This window comes from Erythrolamprus reginae, chromosome 1 (genome assembly GCF_031021105.1).
Source record: "Erythrolamprus reginae isolate rEryReg1 chromosome 1, rEryReg1.hap1, whole genome shotgun sequence".
Classification (NCBI taxonomy): domain Eukaryota; kingdom Metazoa; phylum Chordata; class Lepidosauria; order Squamata; family Dipsadidae; genus Erythrolamprus; species Erythrolamprus reginae.
In genome coordinates, this window is record NC_091950.1 from 235,421,395 (window position 1) to 235,445,464 (window position 24,070).

Genomic DNA, 24,070 nt, shown 5'->3' on the forward strand with positions numbered 1-24,070 from the left:
AATTGCTGCAGTTCAGCATAGAGTTGTCTAAATACCTTTAATGTCTCTCAAACCAGGAGGGAGAAAACTGGGTAACATATTTACTAATAAGCAAATTAGTAAAAAGAACGATCAGAAATATAAATGCCCAAATCTTGGTTTAGGAGGAAAAATAAAGCTTCTTAAAATATATTATGTTTTTTTTTCTAATATAGCTTTTAATAGGGGGTGGGGAAATGTAGTTAAAAAAGAAACAATGTAGTGTGTTGCATTTGTTCTTGATATGAAATGCGGGCTTCACACTAAAACAGCATTTAAATTATATTGAAATCTAATGCTGTGTAAAATTAAGTGAATCTAATTAATTGTCCCAATAATTTTAGATTAGTGTTTACGAAACAGAAATGTTATCATCTTTGAAGTAATATTCAGGCAATGGCCAAGGCAAGCTCCGAGTGTGACGTGAAAGAGATCTAGACAATTTTTTTTCTCTTTTCTTATTATTCCAAAAATGTCAGAGATAAATATTGCTGTGACTTTGATTGCAAGGGTAATCCATTTTAGTGAATAAATTTGGTTTTGATGCTTTATTGCACCTGCATTAACCAGCTTTTCACAGACAGAATGACTAGAGACCAAAGAGAGGGGCTTCAGATATATTAAACTCTTATTATAGAAAATGTAATTTCTGTCAATATAATCCGATGTATTCTTCAATTTAGTACTTTGGAGATAACAAGCTACTTACAATATATTTGCCTTCGGAGGATTAATTCACAAAGTGCTATCTGTAAGACACAGACAGGCTCATATAATCAGAGCTTGTAAAGGTTATCAATTGGTGTGACCTTACAGCAGATGTAGGAGATCAATTTGCTGTAGCCTTTTAAATATGTTGAACAGTGAGATCAGAGGATGCTTTGTGTGTTAATTTACACTTATTTTTTTTGAATGCCATGTACCAAATAATAAATAATTATGTGTTAATCACTAATAAGGACATCAGAATATAAAAGCATACTTGATGCAGCTTTATTGTAGGAACAAGGCTGGCTTTTACGTCTGTATCTCGCTTTGTTTGATCCTTAAAATGGGTATGCAATTTTGCAAATATTTAATGCTACTACTTACAAAGTTTGCTGAAATTGCTCTTTGCGGGAAAATTATGACATATTGAAGCCACACATTGGTAAAAACTAACACAAAAGTTTATGATAAGGTTGTCATAGTATTGTCTGCTTCTTTATAAACGGGAGAACATATTTGGCTCTTGCACATTTATAATGTAGTGTTGTATCTCTATCTGGCTATCCGTAGTCTTCTGCCAATCCTACCTTAATAACAAAATCTTAGAAATATATTGTGAAAGCAAGTTTTCAAATATTGTGAAAGCAAGTTATATTACATTGAATAATCAGAATGTTGTACTTGGTTTCATTTTTATTCTACTTCTATATCATCTGCTGTAATGTTATTGTGATTCAGTGCATTTATTTTAATATTTCTTCTATGGTAAATAACCTGGTAAATATTTTCTTAAAGGGTGGGGTTTAATAACCTAAAACAAAATGTTAAAACATGAGTTGTTGAAGAGTTGCATTAAAAGGGATTAAAATACAAATTAAAATAGAATGGCCAAGATATAAAGGTAAAAAAGATTGCTGAGTTCATCAGAGTTCAAATGAGACAAGGCATGTTGGTTAGAGCAGGAATTTAGAAGGTAGTTTTTGTTAGGGCTTGTACCGCTTTATTTTCTAGCCCTGTTTGAAGAACTCAGATCCCTTGAAGTGAACAGGTCATGTTCCCTGAGTCAGGATTGGCTAGAAATATATAAACTATATTGTATGTTATTATAAGCTTGTGAATTATTCTAGCCTTCAAGGATAGATTTGAAACCTAGATAATATTCTATCAACAATTATGCCGGGTATGACTAACATGTACTATCCTAAGGGAAAACAATGTGGTTTATGATAGCTTCCTAAATACTTCATTTTAATGAATTCAGAGTATTTCTAAATAGTGTTGTGCAAATAGAAAGCTTTTGTGATGCATCTGGTCTCAGATTTATTTATTTTTTTAATTTGACTCCTGAGCAGCTGAATATCCTAAACTGAAATTCTAAAAAATCCTGGCATGGGGTGGGGAGAGAAGAGAGGAGAGGAGAAGGGAAGGGAAGAGGAGAAGAGAAGAGAAGAGAAGAGAAGAAGCACTTCTCTTTGTACAAGAACATCCTGTCCCCAAGGCAGGGGTTAGACAAGAACTGCCCTATCATTAGGCAGACAGAGTGACTATGTGATTGCTTTGCATATCCAAATTAAAAGCCCAGAAGGTATTGGAGATAGACAAAGCTATACATGCACTGGACTGCCTGCCCTGTATCATCTGAACTATTCTGCCACATGCAAATGAAACAGCCAGCATTGAATTAAAATTTAATTTAATTTATTAAATTTGTAAGCCGCCCAACTTCTCCATGAAGTTTTGGTGAAGGTGAGGTTATTTTAGATTTTGCTTCAGGCAGCAAAATGTTTTGGAGCGGCCGTAGAGTAGCCTCTACTTTTAAGAGCAAGGCACTTGAGAGAGAAATAAAAATGAGCTTCACTGTCAGCACCTATACAACTTAAGCCGCTACTCCCGGGCTTCGGATGCTGTGCTAAAACAAGCCAATACAGGGATAATACATTTCATGAACAATTATGTACACTGTGGCTATAACTGTTCGTTGTTTAAGGTATGAATCTTTTCTCTGACATCAGACAATTAAGATGGCCTTAAGCAAGCCATTCTCTCTCAACTTTAGCCTTCCAAATGCAATTTGGCAGGATCATATAGATTTACTTTGGAGGTTGGATTATATTACATTGTACATTAAGTCCGCTGTTAAATTAATGTAAAATATTTTTATAGCAGCTTATGAACTAGTTGACAAGATAAAATTTAAAGCAATAAACTAGAAAGTAGTTAAGTAAAATGAAGTTTACAACTCCTACAAATTTTTAAAGCACTATGCAAATTAGGACTGTACAAAGCATCCAAAAGATGTGCTTGCAAAACGTGTTAGCACAAGCGGAGCCCTTTCTGTGCGTGTACATGCAGACAGCCTGGAACAATGTGTGAAAAAGTTGTGTGAGATTTCCACCTCTTTCAAATACTTTACACAGCTCTAACACAAATTCTTAGTCGTCAATTTGTAATGGTGCCAGTTATATATTCTACAATAGGAGAATGAAGAATGAAGCTCAAGATGTTGACTTGCCCAAGGCAGCTATTTCAAATTAGTAATAGCACCTATTGGCAATCATAGGTTTGGCTTGTACCAGATTTATGGATTGTTCTCCAGGTGTCTTTCCACTAAGCTGTGATAGGCTCTTTTTGCCTGTTCTTTGCGAAACTCATATAATTTAGTTCAGGGAAAGTAACTAACGGCTATATTATAGAGAACTGTATAATTATTTTTTTTCTACAACAAAAATCTATAATCTATAGACTAGTTTTACTTTGCTTACTTGACACATATGTGATTTGATTGTAATTCTCTGAAATTTTTTTCTTTGTTTAAATATTTCAAAACTTGTTAACAGCCATGAACATTTTTAGTCTGATGAATTAGTAGATGTTGCAGAGATTAAATGAAGTGGGTGTTGATCAGTTATGAATGATTGCAGTATGGTAATGTGTGAATACATGAGATTTACTTGAAAAACAAAAGCTTGTGACTTGAAAGTATAATATTTGAATAAAAATATATTGGATTTGATGGCTTTCTGAAAGAGGGAAAAATTTCAGAATGCTTTCTGAAAATATCTTAAATAGTGTATTTTGATATATTTCACATTTAAAATAACAATTATCAGTATATGTTGATTTTCTTTCAGGTTGTTTTTTGAGTATCTAAGATCACAAGATGCTTCAATTATGTTAATCAGCAAAACACTGGAATATTATAACATTATAGCTGCAGATAAATTTATATCAAGCAATGTATACCAAGTATTTCCAGTGAGAAAACAAATGCTTCTAAGCTCTGAATCTGACATAACAATTTAAATAATAGTAAAAGTTTGTAAGGCAAATATTAGAATTTAGAAGCATAAGATTTTGGCTCTATGATCAACCTCTGAAGCATGTAGCAGTCTTTCAGAAAGAAAGGGGAAAAATATAAAATATGGTGGTGAAAAGATCCAGCAAGATTAGCTTAAATATTTTTTTTTATAATCCCCCCCCCCACACACACACATATTCTTCCATTTTAGCACTTAGCTTCCAAAATCCTTATAGTAAGATTTATGGAAAGATTATACCCATCTTTCGGGTGTCAGCATGCATTTGGACCTTCCCGTGTCCTATTTCTTTTGTTTTGCTGTAAGTCAAGGACTACATTTATCACCCAAGAATTTGCTACTAGGATCAAAGAGATACTAAAATGTCTAGATTCTAAGAATCGGAAATGTTTCTTGGGTGTTCTTTTTTAATTTTTTTTAAATTATTGCTATTATTATTATATTGATGGTCTTTGACTGTAATAACGGTCTATTATTATTATTTCTTTCACTTTGCTTATTGTTATTGTTACATTTATTGATTTGTTTAATTAGTTAAAAAATCGGAGCAGGCATGTTGAAAAACAAAATGCCAACTAGAAGAGGGTAGTCTTTGTTTCTAAAAAACGATTCAGTAACCTGCATATACTTCCAACACATCTTTATTAAAAATTGATTTTTTAAAAAAAGGAAAAGGACAAATAAGCGTCTGAAGGAGAGGAAGTAATGGGGAGCATCCTCCTATTTCCTTTCTTTGAATTTTGTGACTTAAGTACTTTTATTAATGTAGCCATTTTTGTGAGAGTGCTAATAACATTGTTTCAACATTCCATATGTTCTCACTTATTGAGAAGGGAGGCAAACCCACTTTTAAAGCAATGTTCTTATGAGAACTAGTGTGATAACTAGTTGATCATTGATATATCCAAAGAAACACTTGCAGGACGATTTGATACTCAGATTTCTACCATTATTTTTATTTTTTTTCCTGGGCTTACCTGTGGATTGTTGGTCAGTATTTCCATGTTCCTGCTTCTCCCTTGTACTTTTACTTTGTCTAATTTAGCTCAACTTTAATTAGTTTCTTTTTCTTGTCCTTGAGGTTGAAATTGTTTTTCTGAAGCCCACCTATTGCATTAGTGAGGAGGAGGCTGTAATGAGAAATGGGGTAGTAGTGGATCTTTTTTTCTTTCTCTCTGTCTCTCTTTTCTTTTTTCTTTCTCTCTCTCTCACTTTTCTTTCTTTCTTTCTTTCTCATCTACTGCAACATGTACACTACAGTTAAACACAGGGCCAGATAGTGTTCCATGATGCCTATCAAAATATTCAGAGCATCAGGGTGTCCAGCAAACCTGGAAAACAGGGAAATCAGGGAATTATCAGGGAAATCGGTGGATCGGAAAATATCAGGGAATTATCAGGGTATTTGTGGAAAAAAACAGAATAAAACCGGGGTGGGGGAACAAACTGTATTAAAATGTTTAAAAGTCAGGGGGAAATGTAAAGAAAAACAGACCGCATTGCCTGGCAGAGTCAAGCAAAAATGAGCATAACTGTGGCAACAACTTGCTTCCTCAGCTACCGATATTTCTCCACGGTTTAGCCATTTGGTATGATGTCATCTATGACTGCCCCTTAACTAAATTCCAAGTTACAGGGAAATATCAGGGAATTTCAAAATGCTTTCCCCCTGGACTCCCTAGAATATGCAATATGAATATGAATATACGAGTCTTCGGAGAGGGGCGGCATACAAATCTAAGTAATAAATAAATAAATAAATAAATAAATAAAATAAATTTCTAGATTTCAGAAGAGAAACCATTCCATGTTTTATGATTTCTAATGTGAAGGAACAGAAGAAATGTGGAGGGATGACTTAATCTTAAGCTGCTAATGACCTCGATGACATCTGCATGTGGACACATAATAATTGAGACAAATATATATATGCCAAAGCACAGATTACCTCAAAAAGATGAGAACAATCATGGACTCTTTTCTGTATGCAAATATATTATAATATTTTCTATAATTTTCCAACAAAATTGTGTAGCCGCTCTGCTCAAGGATATAGAAAATGAAAAGCAGCAGGTCTTTTGGTATAGTTTCCCATCAAACACTCCTTGCATTTTTGTGACACACTGTTAACAAACTCAGGCATTCATCAGGTTGATATTGTAGACCACCTTTATGAAAATTAATCAATTTGCTCAGTTGTGAAGGAGAGGAGGGTATGTATGAGATGATTATCCTCTCTCTCTCTCTCGCTGCTACTATTACTTTCCATCCAATGTTATCTTCAGCTGCTTAGTCCACCCACTGTTCATAACAGGATAAACAATTGTACATTCTCTTACCTTATTTTATGTGCAGCAGCATAGAAAAAGATCTGGCAGTGTAGGTCTAAATAATAATTCTTTTCCAAGTGGTAAGAACCTCAGTAATTAAGGGATTCAGAAACAATTATACATAAAAAACATATTAAAGACCACAGCTGATACGAACTATTGTTCTACATAAAACCAACCCCTTTTTTTCTGTTGACAATGCTAAAGTAATGTGCTGTATTTAAAGGAAGCAAATAGCTTATTATTACAAATATAATACAAATGCATTTAAGTATTAAATGTATTGTATGTGTAATTTTTTTTAAAAAATGTTTTGTTTTGTTTTAAAGTCCAGGGCAAGTAAATCATTTAGTTGGCTTCTCTCAATCTTTTTTTTTTACCCTTCTGTATATTCTTATGCTTTCTGTCCAATGGCAGCTTTGGGAAATTGCAAATGAAATTTGTGTTCCTCCAAATGAGAGGCCAAAGGCACTCCAAACTCTCAGGATTATATTGCATTGTTTATGGCTGGTGACTGGAATCATTAGAAAAGAAATTGATATAATCACCGCAGTGTCAGTTTGGAAATAAAGCCTTTGCTTATTTTTAAACTAGTTGAGAGAATTAGGGCAGGTTTCCCACTTCCGCTGCATGACATCTATGTATTGGGATTATAACTCTGAAATTTTTAGGAGCTCTACTGAAAGCACAAGGCTTACTTGGAGTTGCAATATATATCACTGTTTCTTCAATGGACATGGATAGCAGTGGATTTTATCTGTTGGGGGCTGCTAATTTGGAGTTTTATTTACCATTTTTAAGTGCTTAGATGTGTGGTTGCAAATCATTTCCAAGCATTTCCAAATAATTTTACGAGCAATCAGAGTTTCAATAAATGCAACCACTTGGCTGTAAATTTTAAACCTTCCCAAATTATCCAATGTAAATGATCTAAAATCAATCAAGAATCATCATGTTTCAAGGGAGAGTTTTCCTTTCATCCTATGCTCAGGCATGATTTAATAATGTCTTTAGAGGAGCTGTTTAAAGATTTAGCTATAGGCTGTTTGCCCAAGATAGTAAAAAGACAAAAAAAGGCAAGGGAAAACAACGAACAGGCAAAAAACAAACAAAAAAACCCCCAGATAGCGAAAATAATGTGCAATAGCATAAAAGGCAGGGTAACATCATGTTATGTTAGTTTTCTCAAAGAAAATCCAAATTTATGGAAAGGGTTTATTTGTATCCTTATCTTCTTATGTTTAGGCATTTCTCCAGTATAGCTGTAAAGAGTTCTGTTTACAATTTATTATTCCAAATAGGTGTTGCTCTTTGAGAATGCATACTATAACATTAAAAGATGGCTATTATGAAGTGGAAAAAAGTTAAATGTTTTTTATCTTTTATTTAATATCATTGGAGACTTAATTGCACTTAAAAGAAGTAAATATTTGGATTGTGCCAATTTAAAATAGGTCTGTTGAATTGATCTTGTAAATGATGATTTAACAGCAGTTGCAAATAGATATCCCATAGCTGTTTTAGTAATTATTTCATGCTTCTCCGTACTGAAGGAGCGGGTCCAGCAGTCACATGGGTTGCTCATGTCCAATCCGGTGGAACTGAGCCTAGTGTTAAAAAAGCTTGCTGGATCCGCCCCTTCCCCAGAATTCGCTCAGTTCGCATATCCTGCGGTTGTATTGTGATAGCTCGTTCAACATTCTAACACCTTCCCTTCGATCTTTCCTTCAAAAGTAGTAAGAATTGTTTATCCTTATTTGTTTACTTGCACTAATAGCACCAGCCATTTGTGGCTCGGCTTTTTTTCCTTTGGGAGAAGTTGCGGTTTCGTTTTCCCCCGGCTGTTTTGCCGTTTACGATCCCCGCTGCCGCTTGTGGATTCCTTTAATCCTTTGGCCTGGAGGTCTTGGTGCAAGTATTGCTTCATTGATTTATTATAGTATTATTGTTAAAGGGCTTAAGAAATACCTCCTGCGGAGTGAGACGCTTGTTTCTAGTCTCCTGGACTTAGTCGATCGCTTCCCCTTTAAGAATTCTATTACGGAGCGATTTTTCGGCGCGAAGGCCTTCGCGCCCTTTTTAAATTTAGGCCTCTCGTGTTGGCCTTCTGCCAGCCGCGTAGGCCTCAGTCCACCGCTTGGATCCCGGAGTGGGCTTTGGGACGCTCAGGCTTAATTCTCCACCGGCTAAGCCTCCAACCAGAGTGCCTTGGTTACTTTAATTAAAGTTTAGGGAGGCTGGCCACGCTGTATTTGGGGACACGAACTCTGGGTTTGCCCAGATTGCCCTCAAGTCTCAGCAGCTCCGAGGCCTAGGAGCAGGATCCATTCCTCTTGGGAAGTCTTTGAAATTCTTCTCCCTAATTATTCAGTTATTTGGCTCAGCCTTGTCTTCTGTTAATTGTCAGACTATGGCTACTTTTCCCAAGAGAGTCACCACTCAAGGTCCCAGAGAGGCCAGGCCTACAGGCGATGAGATTACCAGTATCCCCCAGGCCTCGACCTCCTCTTCTTCAGGGGCCCGCCCCTCGACCAAAGTCACCAGGGCTGAGAAGAGAAGGGACCTAGCCCTACAAAAAATCCATGACAAATCAGCAAAGCGTTTGAAAGTACAGGCCCAAGTACTCAGTAGTCATGACCCCCCAGAGGCTTCTAATCTGCCTTCTTCTGGGGTCACTGTGTTATCTCTGGATGAGCCAAACCTAGACAGACCCCAACCTAGCCTATGGGGAGTAGGTCCAGAGGAACCAGATATTATTGAAGATTCCCCCCAGCCAGGATCCTCCCAGGCCTTCAGGGATTCTTCTGCCATTCCTGCTGATATTTCTAATTTACCTCCTGAATTCCAATCTATTTTTTCTGTGTTATCCAAGGCCATTGATGCTAAACTCTCTACCATCAATGCGCTTCCCTTACCTCCTCCACCTCCTCGTCCCTCCCGCCCCTTGGGTTCTTCCCCAACGGTTAGAGCTCCTATTCAGGATGAATCAGATTCCTCTCAGGACGAATATGAGGATATGGAGGAGGAGGAGGATCCCTTTCAAGGCCTCTCAGATGATGAGGAATCCCAAATAAAGGTTCCTTCTCCAATTACTATTTTTCCCTCTCAATTGTTCAAATCTCTCCTCCTCAAAGCTAGAATTTCTACGGGATTGGCGGCCCAGGAGAAACAGGCCTCCACATCCACTGATCCCCCGGAGGAGAATTTACCTTACTTCACAGAGGAACAGGAGGATAACGAGGTAATTCCTATGCCTAAATTGTTTAAAGATGCCTTACTTAAGCAGTGGGATTTCCCAGCCTCTGGGCTTAATCCCACAACCAAGGACAAAAAGTTGTACAAACTCTCCTCTTCCTATGAGGAGCTCCTATCCTTTCCTAAACCAGATGAACCTGTCAAGATCCTTCACTCGGCGGCTGCTGTGCCAGGCGAAGCAGAGGAAGTCCTCCGCCCAGAGGACAAGCGGATTGAACAGATGCTCAAAAGAGGATTCACCGCAGATTCCTGGGCCATTAAAAGTTCTGCAGCGGCTTCCTTTTTCTCCAGAGCCATGCTTCTGTGGCTTCGCCAACTTCAACAGCATATTCCTCCCGATGACTTGAGAGGTCAACAAGACTTCAACAAGGTCTTTGCAGCTGCTCAGTACGTGGCTGATGCCACTTTACAATCTACTAGATTTTCTGCTAAGTCTATTGCAGCTTCTACAACGGCAAGAAGACTCCTATGGCTTCGCCCTTGGCAAGCAGGAGTACGTCAGAAGTGGCAGTTATCTCTGGGACCCTTAAAGCGCGACCTTCTTTTCGGGGATCTTCTGGATCCACTCCTCACGGAAACCACGGACAAGAAGAAAGTATTGGGTCCAACCACCAAAAAGGCTACCGAAACGCAGTCCTTTCGTCGCCCAGGGCGTCAGCAAGATCAAGCGGCTTCCTATCAGAGATCTCCAGGTCAGTATTCCCCCCGCTTTCGTTCCCAAGGTAGGAACTCCAGGGGCAGAGGTTTTCGCTTCCAAAGGGGAGCTTCCTCTAACAGGGCTTCAAAAAAACCTAGATGGTAGTTTTTCCTCGATTCCCATAGGTGGCCGCCTAGCCCATTTCGCCTCTAATTGGCGTCTCACCTCCAAGGACCCCTGGGTCATTGACACTGTTCAAACAGGCCTTCTTTTAGAATTTACTTCTCCCCCCCCGAAACGTTTTATTTCCTGCCCTTCTCCCAGGTCCTCCTCAGATTGTAACCGTATGGAGGAGGCCATTTCCCACTTATTGTCCATCAGAGCCATTCAACCGGTTCCCCCCGGTCAGAAGGGTCTAGGTTTTTATTCCATCCTATTTATGGTTCCAAAATCCTCCGGAGGTTGGAGAGCTATTTTGGATTTAAAGAAGCTGAACCTATTCATCAAATATAGGAAGTTTAAGATGCACTCCTTATCATCCATTTTGGCCGCCATCCACCCGGGAGATTTCATGGTCTCTTTAGACCTCACTGAGGCCTACCTCCATATTCCTATAGCCAAATGCCACAGAAAATTTTTACGTTTCTCCTTTCAGGGCAGGCATTTCCAGTATAGGGTGATGCCATTTGGCCTTTCCTCGGCCCCTCGGGTCTTTACAAAGCTCTTGGGGTCCCTGGCGGCCTATATCCGGGCGTCTCCCATCCACATTTTATGTTACCTTGATGATATTTTGATTCATGGGAACTCCCTAGAGAAAGTGAAAACAGACCTTTCTGTCACCATGTCAGTTCTACAGGACCATGGATTTTCCATCAACTTTGACAAAAGTCATCTCCAACCTTCCACATCCATTTTACACCTGGGATCCGTTATTAATTCAGAATCCTCCCAGGTCTTTCTCTCTCCTGAGAGAAAAATCAGTATAGGGGAGTTAATTTCATGCATTTTATCTCAACCTTCAGTTTCCATAGTATCCCTGTCTTCCCTTTTGGGGAAGATGGTGTCATGCATAGGCATCATTCCCTGGGCTCGCCTTCATGCTAGGGAACTACAGTGGCTCCTATTACCCTTTCAGAGATCGGGGCACAGCAACTCAAGTCGTCGCATTGTCATCCCACCAATCGTTCGCAGATCCTTCAAGTGGTGGAAGTCTCCGGCCATGGACAAAGGATCCCCGTTCAGGTGCCCGGATCAATTTGTCATCACCACAGATGCCAGTCTATCGGGATGGGGCGCCCACGCCCAGGGGATGATAGCCCAGGGCACGTGGTCCCCGGAGGAAGCTTCCAAGCCAATCAATTGGCTAGAGTTAAGAGCCGTATCCCTGGCTCTGAAGCATTTCTCTCCTCGCATTCCCAACCGGCACGTTCTCATTCTCACCGACAACATTGCCACAAAAAGCCATATCTGCAGACAGGGGGGCACGAGATCCAAGGCCCTCATGAGGGAGGCCCTCAAGTTAGGCCTTTGGGCGGAAAAACATCTTCGGTCGCTCCTAGCCGATCACATCTCGGGGAGCCTCAACGTCCAGGCGGATTGGCTATCTCGAGCAATGATAGACCCAGGAGAGTGGAATCTCCATCAAGACCTGTTCCATCAAATCAGCCTCAGATTCGGCCTACCAGTTCTGGATCTCTTCGCGACCAATGCGAACGCCCAACTCCCTCGCTTTTTTTCCAAATTTCCATCCCCGGGAGCGGAAGCAATCAATGCCCTCCGGAGCCCATGGCCTCCAGGCCTACTTTACGCATTCCCTCCAATTCCAATTCTCCCGGACGTGATTCACAAGGTCCTCACCGAGAGGGCCCGAGTAATCCTAATCGCCCCTCATTGGCCCCGCCGGCCCTGGTTCGCGGATCTCCAACAGTTGTCCGTCCAGGACCCTTGGCGACTCCCCGTTTCGGGGGATATGCTGCGGCAGGGGGCCTCATTCCATCCAGACCCGGAGTGGTTCCACCTCACCGCCTGGCTGTTATCAGGAGAGACTTAGAACTGCGTGGCCACGACCCCGATACAGTGGAGGTCATTTTAAAGGCCAGAAGGGGTTCGACCAATCGAATCTACGACCATACGTGGTCCAAGTTTCACCAGTGGTGTCTACAGGAAGGCCTCTCTCCCCTGTGCATCCCCATACACAGGATCATTTCCTTCCTTATGCAAGGTTTCCATCAAGGACTTTCCACCAGCACCCTCCAGCGTCATCTGGCGGCCATTTCCTCTGTCCTAGCGGGGCCCCGCAGACAGCCTCTCCATTCCTTTCCAGAAGTTCAGGAATTCCTCAAGGGTATAGCCAACCTCAGACCTTCCAAGGTCCACAGGTATCCATCCTGGGATTTGCCACGGGTTCTCCATTCCCTCACGCAGGCACCATACGAACCCCTAAAATCGGCGTCCCTCAGGTACCTATCCTTTAAAGTAGCATTCCTGGTGGCTATTACCTCTGCCCGACGCATTTCGGAGCTGGCTGCCCTCTCAATCAGGCAGGACCTCTGCCAATTTCATCAGGACAAGGTAGTCTTGCGACTGGACCCCACCTTCTTACCCAAGGTCAGTTCCATGTTCCACAGAACACAGGATATTGTCTTACCTTCCTTCTGTCTCCAACGGGACCATCCCTTGGCAATTAGATGGCACACCCTGGATCTCATCAGAGCGCTGAGGATCTATATCCAACACACAGGACCCTTTCGGAGGTCAGAAGCACTTTTTATAGCCTATCACCCCAGAGTCATGGGTACCAAAGTGTCTTCAACAGTGATTGGCCGTTGGATCAGAGGGACTATATCTAAGGCCTACGAGTCGGCCTCCCTTTCAGTTCCAAAGAACATTACAGCGCATTCCACCAGGAGCGCAGCCACCTCGGCCGCTTGGGCGACTCAAGCCCCGTTGGAGGAGGTCTGCAAAGCAGCCACTTGGGCCTCGCCAAATTCCTTCATCAGGCACTACAAGATTGACTCTTTCGCTTCAGCGGACGCTGCCTTCGGCAGAAGGGTACTCCAATCCGTTATCTCTCACGATAGCAATCTAATCCCACCCTAGGGACCATCTATTGGGTATGTCCCATGTGACTGCTGGACCCGCTCCTTCAGTACGGAGAATAGGCGTTGATTGCTTACCTGAACGCCTCTTCTCGTACGGTGAGCGGGTACAGCAGTCACTTCCCGCCCTTGTATGTGTCTTCTTTACCTTCCTATAACCTTTCTTCCTCTAACAATGAGAGTTGAACACTACAGAGCTTCACAGCTGAGCCTAGTCTATGGATTCGCGAATTCTGGGGAAGGGGCGGATCCAGCAAACTTTTTTAACACTAGGCTCAGTTCCACCGGATTGGACATGAGCAACCCATGTGACTGCTGTACCCGCTCACCGTACGAGAAGAGGCGTTCAGGTAAGCAATCAACGCCTATTTTCATCTTCCATATTTAACTACTGTGGTGCATGTGTGTGTGTGTGTGTGTGTGTGTGTGTGTGTGTATAACATATTTTAGTTGTCGGCTATGAATAAATTAACTGCCTTGAAATGGCCCTGGGTTGGGCCTAGAGGCAAAAAGGAGCTGTGATGTTCCTTCAGTATATATATTGAAGAAATCTCTAAATCCTACACAGGTAGAAACCCGAATATGCCTATATATATGTCAAGACCTTCATATATAAAGTTCATTAGCTATGATAAATACTTTGCCTGGTAAACCAAACTTTCTGAGCCATCCAGCATTTTGCACAGGGCAGGAGAGGACTTCTGGATTGTCTCCCACCAAAATTTTTCTCAATGATTTTCAGTCTTCCGACCTTATTGGATCATCCCCTTTCTACCCATGAAAATGAACAAACCCACACTGTAGGTCTCTGCTGAGACAAAGTGTTGCCCTTTGGAAAGAAGAAAAGATGCTCTGAGATCCTGGAGCTAGGGAGTGCCTTGGCAGGCAAAGTACTTCAACCTGACCCCCTGGCAGAATGCAACCCTATAAGGACATCTGCCAGATTGGGCAAAACACCCTCATTGGCTCTTTTCCAAATTTTTCAAAATCATCAAAAAAAGTACCATGCACCCTTCCAATTACTTGGAAGAGGGACATTCCACTACTTTCTTAGTCTGACAATGCACATTTTATTCTTTAGCCAGTATTATTCTTAATTACCATTGAGGAAGAAGAAATGGCAGCTTTTAATTTTAGATTTTCAAATTGTATTTAAAGAGTGGTCAGAGTGCAAAGTCAGATGAAACAGTTACAATGTTGGGAGCCACTATAGAGAAACCATTAGCTCTGATCTCACCTTGCACAGTACCTGTAGCAGACCAGAAGATAATATAGTATGGAAGGTTAAAGTTAGCAGACTCATCTAGTGTTTGGATAGACTCTAAAATTAACAGAATAAAATAAACTCTAAAAAAATATTTAAAATTAATCAAAACTGAGATGTATAATAATAAAGCTCCTTGAGAGCCATATTAAATTATTATTAGAAAAGTTAATGTATACCTTCCAAGAAGAAGCCAAAACATGAAAGACAACTGTGTACTGTGATATATATTTTGTTTTGGAATTACCTTTCCTATGACTAATTTGTTGCTGAAGAAAAGTTATTAAACCAGTCTTAACCTGGTACCTTCCAGACAGGCTGCAATCCAAGCTTTCTTACCTTCCTGCTTGCTTGACTATGCTGGCTGGAATTCTCAGAGCTGAAATTCCCATGATTCTGGAAGGCACTGGTGGCATTAGTTAGATATTTATGTATCAAGCAACTCTAATACAAGCATGTTCTCTGGTCAGTTGATTTAGGGGCAAACCACCGAAACCCATCATTGAATATGATTTTTCTTTCTAAAAATAACAATGTATACAATTTGTACTTTGTTAGGATATTCTTAACAGTAAAGCAATAGCTTTTGGGTTTTTGTAAAATCCTAAGATACAATGTAGTTAGCTGGCAATTTTCAGAGAAGTTCCAATGCAATTGAGAAAGTTGAGTTAGACAAGAGACGTTCTTATGGTAACATCCAATACCCAATGTTAATTTTAAAAACTTTTTTTTTCAAAATGAATGCAGTAAAGGAAAGATTAAGAAAAGTAAATATAATGTGTGAAAACCACTGCTGAGTTCTTTGAAACATCACAGTGGGTCCAAAGAAATAATACTTGTAAATCTGGTTAATAATAGCTGGCAAAAAATGTGAGATATCTTGTTTATCAAGCAATAATTTACTTAAGACAGATATCCATGGCTGTTTTCACATACACACACGGGAAGCAGCAAATGAGAGAACGGGAGACATGCAGTGCAAATAGGACAAAGTGAGCTGTAGACAAAACAAGGCTGTGAAATATATACTGAGGGTGTATAGTTGAGAGTTGAGACATACTTTACTTTTAAAAAATGAAAAGAAATTTTTCATAGGATTATGGCATTCCCTACCTAGCTCAGAATTTACCTGCTTGATCTTTTTTGAGTTATTTAATATTACTATTTTCATATTTAATAATTAGTTTGGCTTGATGGATGATAGCAGGAACAAATTTAACACACATGGTGTTAAATTGCTGTTATAAAGAGGAAATAATGTAGGGACACAAGGATCCTGGCCATAAGCGGTGAGCCAAGGTTAGATGGAAACATTGTTATGGTCTTCTTTCAGAACACAAAATAAAAATTGATAGGAAGCATGAATTAATAAAAATAATTTCTAAATATAAAACAGTCAATAGATGCTGACATCTAAACACTTTACTCTAAAATTCACATAGCGAGTTTAAATTTGTTCTCAAGCATTATGAATAAAATAAATCCTTGTTCCTAAAATGGAAGAGAAAAACAAGGAACTTTAAGGAAGCTACCGTATCAACTAATACAAATATTGAGTTAAAAATTCATCTGGGTGGCCTTTTTTTGTTTTGTTTTCTAGTATAATCTGAATGAACCTTAGTACTGGAATGGAATAAAATTCTCAGCATCAAAAAATACATGCAATTAACTTAATCTCTTTTGAGTTGCATGGAATTAATCTTCAAGGGTGCTGAGACAGAAAGATAACTTGTCCATTAGAAAGGCTATGGGGAGATCATTGGTGCTTAGGATAAATGAGTACAAGCAAACCTCTGGCAATGAGTTGTGGGAGTCTTTGAGAGGTAAATAAATCTTTGAGTTAATGACTTATCAGACATTCTGATATTCAGTGTCCAAATCCACTGTGTTATAACATCTTTAGCCCTTCTAATCCCAACAATAGTTGGCAAGAAGCAATAGGAGAGCAGGGGTTTTTTTTAACCTACATATAGTTTTACCACCTTGAGCTGCAGTGGAATTCATTTCAATTTACAAACAAAGTGCAACTCCCTTGAATTAATAAAAACCATCCCATCTTTTAAATAAGTGTATCTGCAGCACATAGATGCTCACGGCAATGGTAAGATTAGACAAAATGAAAATATTTCAATGTGTGACCAGATCCATTGCCCTATATCCAAGATTTTTTTTGTGCTGACTTCAACTTGCAGAATTGGTTTTCTACTTGTATTTCTGAAGCATCTTCATAAGTCTCCCACCCACCCCTGCTTGTATTTGAGACTCTGGAAAGCAGATTTGGGGGATGGAGCTGGTGGCAGAGAAGAACTGAATATAATTCACTCTTTGTCTGCATTGGTTGCCGATCAGTTTCCGGTCACAATTCAAAGTGTTGGTTATGACCTATAAAGCCCTACATGGCACCGGACCAGGATATCTGCGAGACCGCCTTCTGCCGCACGAATCCCAGCGGCCGGTTAGGTCCCACAGAGTTGGCCTTATCCGGGTCCTGTCGACTAAACAATGTCGTCTGGCGGGACCCAGGGGAAGAGCCTTCTCTGTGGTGGCCCCAACCCTCTGGAACCAGCTCCCCCCAGGGATCAGGACTGCCCCCACCCTCCTTGCCTTTCATAAACTTCCTAAAACCCACCTCTGTCGTCAGGCATGGGGGAACTGAGACATCCCCCCCTTGCCTATGTAGCTGTATGTATGATATGTTTGTGTGTATGCTTTTTTATATATTGAGGTTTTTAGGCTTTTTAATGTAAAATTATTATTTTAAACTTTAATATTAGATTTGTTACTGTATATTGTTTTTATAATTGCTGTGAGCCATCCCGAGTCTGTGGAGAGGGGCGGCATACAAATATAATAATAATAATAATAATAATAATAATAATAATAATAATAATAATAGTAATAATAGTAATAATAATAATAATAATAATAATAATAATAATAATAATAATAATTTGTCCCCATTAGCTTTCGATCTCCTGTTACCTAGAGAAAGTTGTAAGCTCTAGTAACGTAACTATCATATTACATTTTTTGTTTAAATCTTCAACAGTTCTATACTTGTTTAAAAATATATATTTTTCCTTCCAATTGGTTTAGCTGAAATCAAGATACAATAAAAGATCAATAAAGGAAGGTAATAACAGTAAGAAAATTGATACAGTTATATTGTGTACCTGAAAACACCTCTCATAAATTTTATTTTTAGGAAATGCAAAGTGAACCCTTATAAAAGGATATCAAGCAGTGGCGAGTTCCTACCGATTCTTTAGAACCGTTAGTAGCTCGGTGATAATGTCACGGAATGTCATGTGCAGAAGCTATTTTTTGATTGCTGCAGGTGCAGGCAAGACACAATCCTGAGCGAACTGGCAGCAAAAGAATCCAGAACCCACCCCTGATATCAAGGTTTCTCAAAAACATAGAAACATAGAAAATTGACGTCAGAAAAAGACCTCATGGTCCATCTAGTCTGCCCTTATACTGTGGATTTACCAACAAGGTTTGCTGGAAATTTGTTCCAAGCATCTACTACTCTTTCAGTAAAATAATATTTTCTCACGTTGCTTCTGATCTTTCCCTCAAATAACCTCAGATTGTGCCCCCTTGTTCTTGTGTTCACTTTCCTATTAAAAACACTTCCCTCCTGAACCTTATTTAACCCTTTAAAACAGATTAAGAATCTGGAATTTGTTTGGAAGCTCAGAACTTGATCTATTGTTGAGTAGGTTTAGGAACCCCTTGTTTGAAGATATTTTGTCCTTAAAGAAGTTTAATTCCATGAGTAATAAGAACAGCCAAAGAATTAAATTGCCAACAAATTAGGAACTGTTTCATCAGAGATGCATTTTGGAAAAACCTGAACCTGTATTAAAGCATGGAAAAATCTGAACCTGTATAAAAGAAACTACATTGCATTGTTAAAAAGCCAGCCTGATATTTAAACATAGGGCAAATATTGCTGAATAAAAGTGTTCTTTTCATGCAGAGATAAATAGGTTAATAAGTTAATAAGTTCTTGTAAGAGGTATGTTTTATACATTTATTCAGTGGATCATTTGTAAAAGAAAGGGGGATGGATTTTTTTTTAACAAGAAACAAAAATACTACTAGTTTTCTGAATTAAAACTAATATCAATTAACTATTAAATGAAATATACTTTGCCTGATTATATTTACTCCTTATTGAATGAAACTTTTCAGTTTCAGAAACTTAACAGGCTTAGGGTTAAGTTTATGGTTCAGGAAACTTAATTATGGTTTCCTTTATTCATTGAATTAACAAATCACCAGCCAGAATTCCACCAGTTGAGGGCTACATAAACAGATGATGTTTGTAACAGAGAGGAAAACTATAATTTGGAAATGTTTAACACTAGTAAATTTGAAGTATTTCAGATATTTTAAATGATAAACCGTGATTCCAGCTATCCTGTGTATTCAAATTTGTTACATAGGTACAGGCTCAGTGCTAAGAAATTTGAGGATGAAAGCACACCAATAATTCTAAAGAATAGGTCTGATTATTATATGTATGGAATTGTAAGACGTGTTTCATATTTTACATATTTACATTTCAGTATTTTACATGGCATCTGAATTGGGTTGGGAAACAAAACTGATTCTACTTAGCTCTAATCTTATTTGTGCCTTTCAGATTTTGTCCATATGACATTTGTATGCTATTTTGAACATCATAATCTTTTGACAGCATGAAAGGATTTGCTAAGATTGAACCAGTTAATATGGACAAAATTAGGGCACTTAAAAGCCAAAGGAGACAGCATTGGCAAATCAATTTCAAGATTAAAAATAAACTCTCTTCATATATCTATGGTTTCTTTTTTTTAAAAAAAAAAAGAAGATACAAAACTTAATAAAACAGTAATATTTGAGTCTGTAGGAAACAGAGCTAGTTGCTATCTTCTTATCTATTCACATTTAACAGTGTTGGAAGAGACCTTGGAGGTATTCTAGTCCATTCCCCCTCAAGCAGGAGAGCCTAAGCTATGGTTCGGCAACCCGCGGCTCTGCAGCCTCATGTGGCTCTTTGGGCCCTCTGCCCCGATTGGCCCAGCCTCTCACCCCTCTTATTTCTTTTTTTGGACTGCAGCTCGAAGCAACAAGAAGCAAAAGCTGCCTCATGCACAAATGTAGGACAAAGGCAGGAATAGGACCATTTCACTCCTTCACCCTCCTCCCTCCTCCTCTCGTGACCCTCTGGCCGGCTGTGGCTGAGCCAGGAGCATGTGCACACATGCATAGAACTCCTCAAACAAGTTCCAAAGCTCAGGAGAGGCGCACGGAATGGGCAGCCGCTTGCTTAAGGAAGGTCTTAACAAGACTCAACAGGATGCAGCTTCTCTCCTACACTAATGCTATGGCCTTGTCTTGTAATCCTCCACTCCGAGCATCTCTTCAGCTAAGCGCAGAGGGCTTGAACTCCAGCCCGAAGCGGCAGGAAGTGAAGTCTGCCTTATGTGCGGCAAAGGCAGGTTCAGGGCCACTTTGCTCCTCCACTCTCTGGTGACTCTCCTCCTTCCCCTCTTGTGATGCCTTGGTAGGCTGTGGCTGAGCCAAGAGTGAGCCGCTGCTTGTCCTGTGCACGCCTTTCCTGAGCTTTGGCGCTCGCTTGAGGAGGGTCTGTCCATGCATGCTCCTCAGCTGGCCAGGGAGTCACAAGGGGGGGGAGAAGGAAGAGAGTCACCAGAGAATGCAGGAGCAAAGCAATCCTGTACCTGATTTCGCTGCACTTAAGGAGTTCACGCCCTCTGCACTCAGCCAGATTGCTGCTGTGGGTGGGGGATTATTATTACTACTATTATTATTGTTGTTATTATTATTATTATTATTATTATTATTATTATTATTATTATTAATTAGATTTGTATGCCACCTCTCTCCACAGACTCGGGGCAGCTCACAACATGGCAAGGTGATGGCTGGAGCATTAGTGCAGGAGAGAAGCAGCATCCTGTTAATACCCTTCTTAAGCGAGCAGCCGCCCACCCCATATATGCCTTTGCCACACTTTGGTGCTTCCTTGAGGAGTGTCTCCATGCCTCTGCTCCTGGCTCAGCCACAGCCAGCTAGGCGGTCACGAGAGGAGGGGGGGAGGAGGGTTGTCCGAAGGGAGTGGGGGGAGAGAGACACAGAGAGAAAGAGGGGAAAGAGAGAGAGACATAAACACACACAGAGAGTGATACACAGAGAGTGAGTGTGAGAGAGAGACATATAGAAACACATAGAGTGATACATAGAGAGGAGGAAGAGAGGGGAAGATAGGGAGAGGGACAGAGACATAGAGATACAGAAAGAAGGGGAGAGGGGGAGAGGGGGAGAGAGACATAGAGAATGGTTTTGTGGCTGGGTAGGCATGGACAAGGGGGTCAATGACCAGGTGGGAGTGAGTGACATCGAGTTGGTCATACCTACCCAGGATTTGTGGCTCCCGGTGTGTGCTTTCCCCCCCCCCCTGGCTCTTTCAGTGTTTAAGGTTGCCAACTCCTTCCCTAAGCCATTTCAGACAAATGGTTTTCTCATCTTTTTTAACCCTCAGTGATGGAGCACCCACAACTTCTGAAGGCAAACTATTTCATTGGTTGACTGCTCTCACCATCAGAAATTTTCTTCTTAGTTTTAGGATGCTTCTCTCCTTGGTTAGTTTTCATCAATTGTTTCTTGCCTTGCCTTTTGGTCACATCAGAGCAGAGGTGGGCTTCAGCAGGTTCTGATCAGTTCTGGAGAACCAGCAGCGGAAATTTTGAGTTGTTTGGAGAACTGGTAGCAAAAGTTTTGATTAGTTCAGAGAAGCAGTAAATACCATTTCTGCCTCCTGAGTCCCAGCTGATAAGTAGGGAATTGGGATTTTGCAGTAACCTTCCCTTGGAGTGGGGACAGAATGGAAATTTTACAGTATTCTTCCCCTGCTAGGCCCACCAAGCGATGCCCCCCACCACGCCACGCCCACAGAACCGGTAGTAAAAAAAATGAATCCCACCACTGCATCAGACTATACTACCTTTCTCTCAAAGGTTGACCCAGTGGGCCAAAGCATTGTCTAATCATTATTTATAACCCTACAGGTTTTTGAAGGAATTATGAAACCTTTCAGATTCCACTCCCTTATGTCAAAGTATGATACGGGTGAATGGCATAGTAATATATGGTATCAAGGTAGGCAGACTCAGTGGATTGTGTATCAACTGCTGATAGAACAACATTTGGATTTGTTTCATTAAAACCTGTTCTGAGTATCTGGGAAACTTTTGAAGTGGATTTAGTGAATGGAGACCAAGGGAAAAGCACATCACATCTGCAAAAGCATATGTGGAACATAATGTTGGATGTAACCCAATTTAATATTTCAAAGCTTAAGTTGCCTCTAATCTATCCCAGTTCATTCTGATTACATTCCTTGAGTACTTTTAACAACCTTTATTTAGAACAATGGATAACACTGACCCTCCCTCATTTTTCTCAGTTATTAGCATGCTAAGATTGTTTTCCTAAATGAAGTACTGAACCCAAATCAAAAGCAGAAAATGGGAAGATTGGCAATTTTTCATTTGAATAATCTGTCGATTCCAAACCGTGTTCCTCCAAATGAATTTATTGATGAGATATTAATAGAATGTATGATTTATTATTAGCCTTTTTTTCTAGACAGAGGTTCTATATCCCAGTTATGTAAATATATGTGAGAATTATTCAGTATTGTCAACTGTCTCAATATTTACTTATTTATCAAATACTGTATAGATATCACCTAAGTCACTTTCACTCTGGAAAGTCTCTGGAGGTTTACAGCTATAAAAGCATTAAAAAAACATATAAAAGTATAGTGCATCGGTAAAATGGGAGCCAAGTCAAAACAAAGATAATATTAATCTTTAATAGAAAACTCTAACCTTTAGGTCTTTCTTTGGGAAATCTCTGCCCATTAGTAATTGAAAATGCCAGGAGTCCTCTTAAGCAATCTATTTGGGACATTGACTTTCACACCAGCAGTAAAATCCAACTTAGTATCCAATCCCACAGAATTTTTCTTAGAAGGGCACATACCATCATTCTGTCTCTCTTCTACAGTATTCTGAAACTGAAATTTTGTCTTCTATCTCCATCTTGCTGGTGGCTCAATGGTTAGAATGCAGTATTGCAAGGTAAGTCTGCTGACTGCCGACTCAGCAGTTCAGCGGTTCGAGTCTCACCCGCTCAAGGTTGACTCAGCCTTCTATCCAGTGAAGGGCTACCAAAATTTTTACTACCATGCTGTGGACGTGGCTTATGCAGGATGCCCTTCATTTCCTTTCATCTTTCAATGCAAATTGGGTGCTCTGGGGTAGAGATCCATTTTTGCTACCCCACTGTGTCCCCCCCCCCCATCCGGGCAGCAGCCCACCCCTGCTTCTATCCTTTCGAGGTCGGTAAAATGAGGATTCCTATTGCTGGGAGCAATATGCTTACTCTGTAAATCACTTAGAGAGGGCTGTAAAGCACTGTGAAATGCCCTGGTAGAAATCATGATGGACTCTGACACAGATAGTCCTCAATTTACAGCCATTAATTTGGTGACTGTTCAAATGAATGTTTACAACGGCATTGTAATTAATACATTAATATATATGAAACATATTATTTTGCCTATACTGTAGGACATGCCTTTTGATACAACTTGTTTGTAGAACTCAAGAACTAATGCTAATGTCCAGAATTTCCACCCATATCTTAAACCATGTAAATAATTTGAACTTGGAAAGAGACATAATTTATCTTGCCAAAGATAAAACAAACAAGGACAATTTGTCATTATGACTATATAGTATCTTTAAATATTGCAGGTTTCTCAATATGAATTGTCATAAAATATATAATAGAGCCGGGGTGGCACAGCAGGTAGAGTGCTGTACTGCAGGCCACTGAAGCTGACTATAGATCTGCAGGTCAGTGGTTCAAATCTCAACACCGGCTCCAGGTTGACTCAGCCTTCCATCCTTCTGAGGTAGGTAAAATGAGGACCCAGATTGTGGGGGCAATATGCTGGCTCTGTTGAAAAGTGCTATTGCTAACATGTTGTAAGCCACCCTGAGTCTAAGGAGAAGGGCGGCATAAAATTGAATGAATGAATGAATGAATGAATGAATAGAACAAAAGTGGTCTATGTTGGTTTTCACGTTTAGACCCATTTTATTCATTTATTTATTTATTGGATTTGTATGCCGCCCCTCTCCATTGCAGCGCCCCCATGGTTATTTTATCAAAATTTGGGTGCTTGGAAACTGGCATATATTTATGACAGTCACACTGTCCTGGGGTCATGTAATCATCATTTGTAACCTTCCTGATTGACTTCTGACAAGCAAAGTCAATGAGGGAAGCCAGGTTCACTTAACAACCATGTGATTTGCTTAATAACTGCAGTGATTCACTTAACAATTGTAGCAGAA

The 24,070-nt window shown here is 39.9% G+C and overlaps 1 protein-coding gene across 3 annotated transcripts in view; it reads left to right on the forward strand.

Moving 5' to 3' along the window:
* Window positions 1-24,070, forward strand: part of MEIS1 (Meis homeobox 1) — a 209,718-nt gene that overhangs the window by 162,826 nt on the left and 22,822 nt on the right. The window lies entirely within an intron of this gene.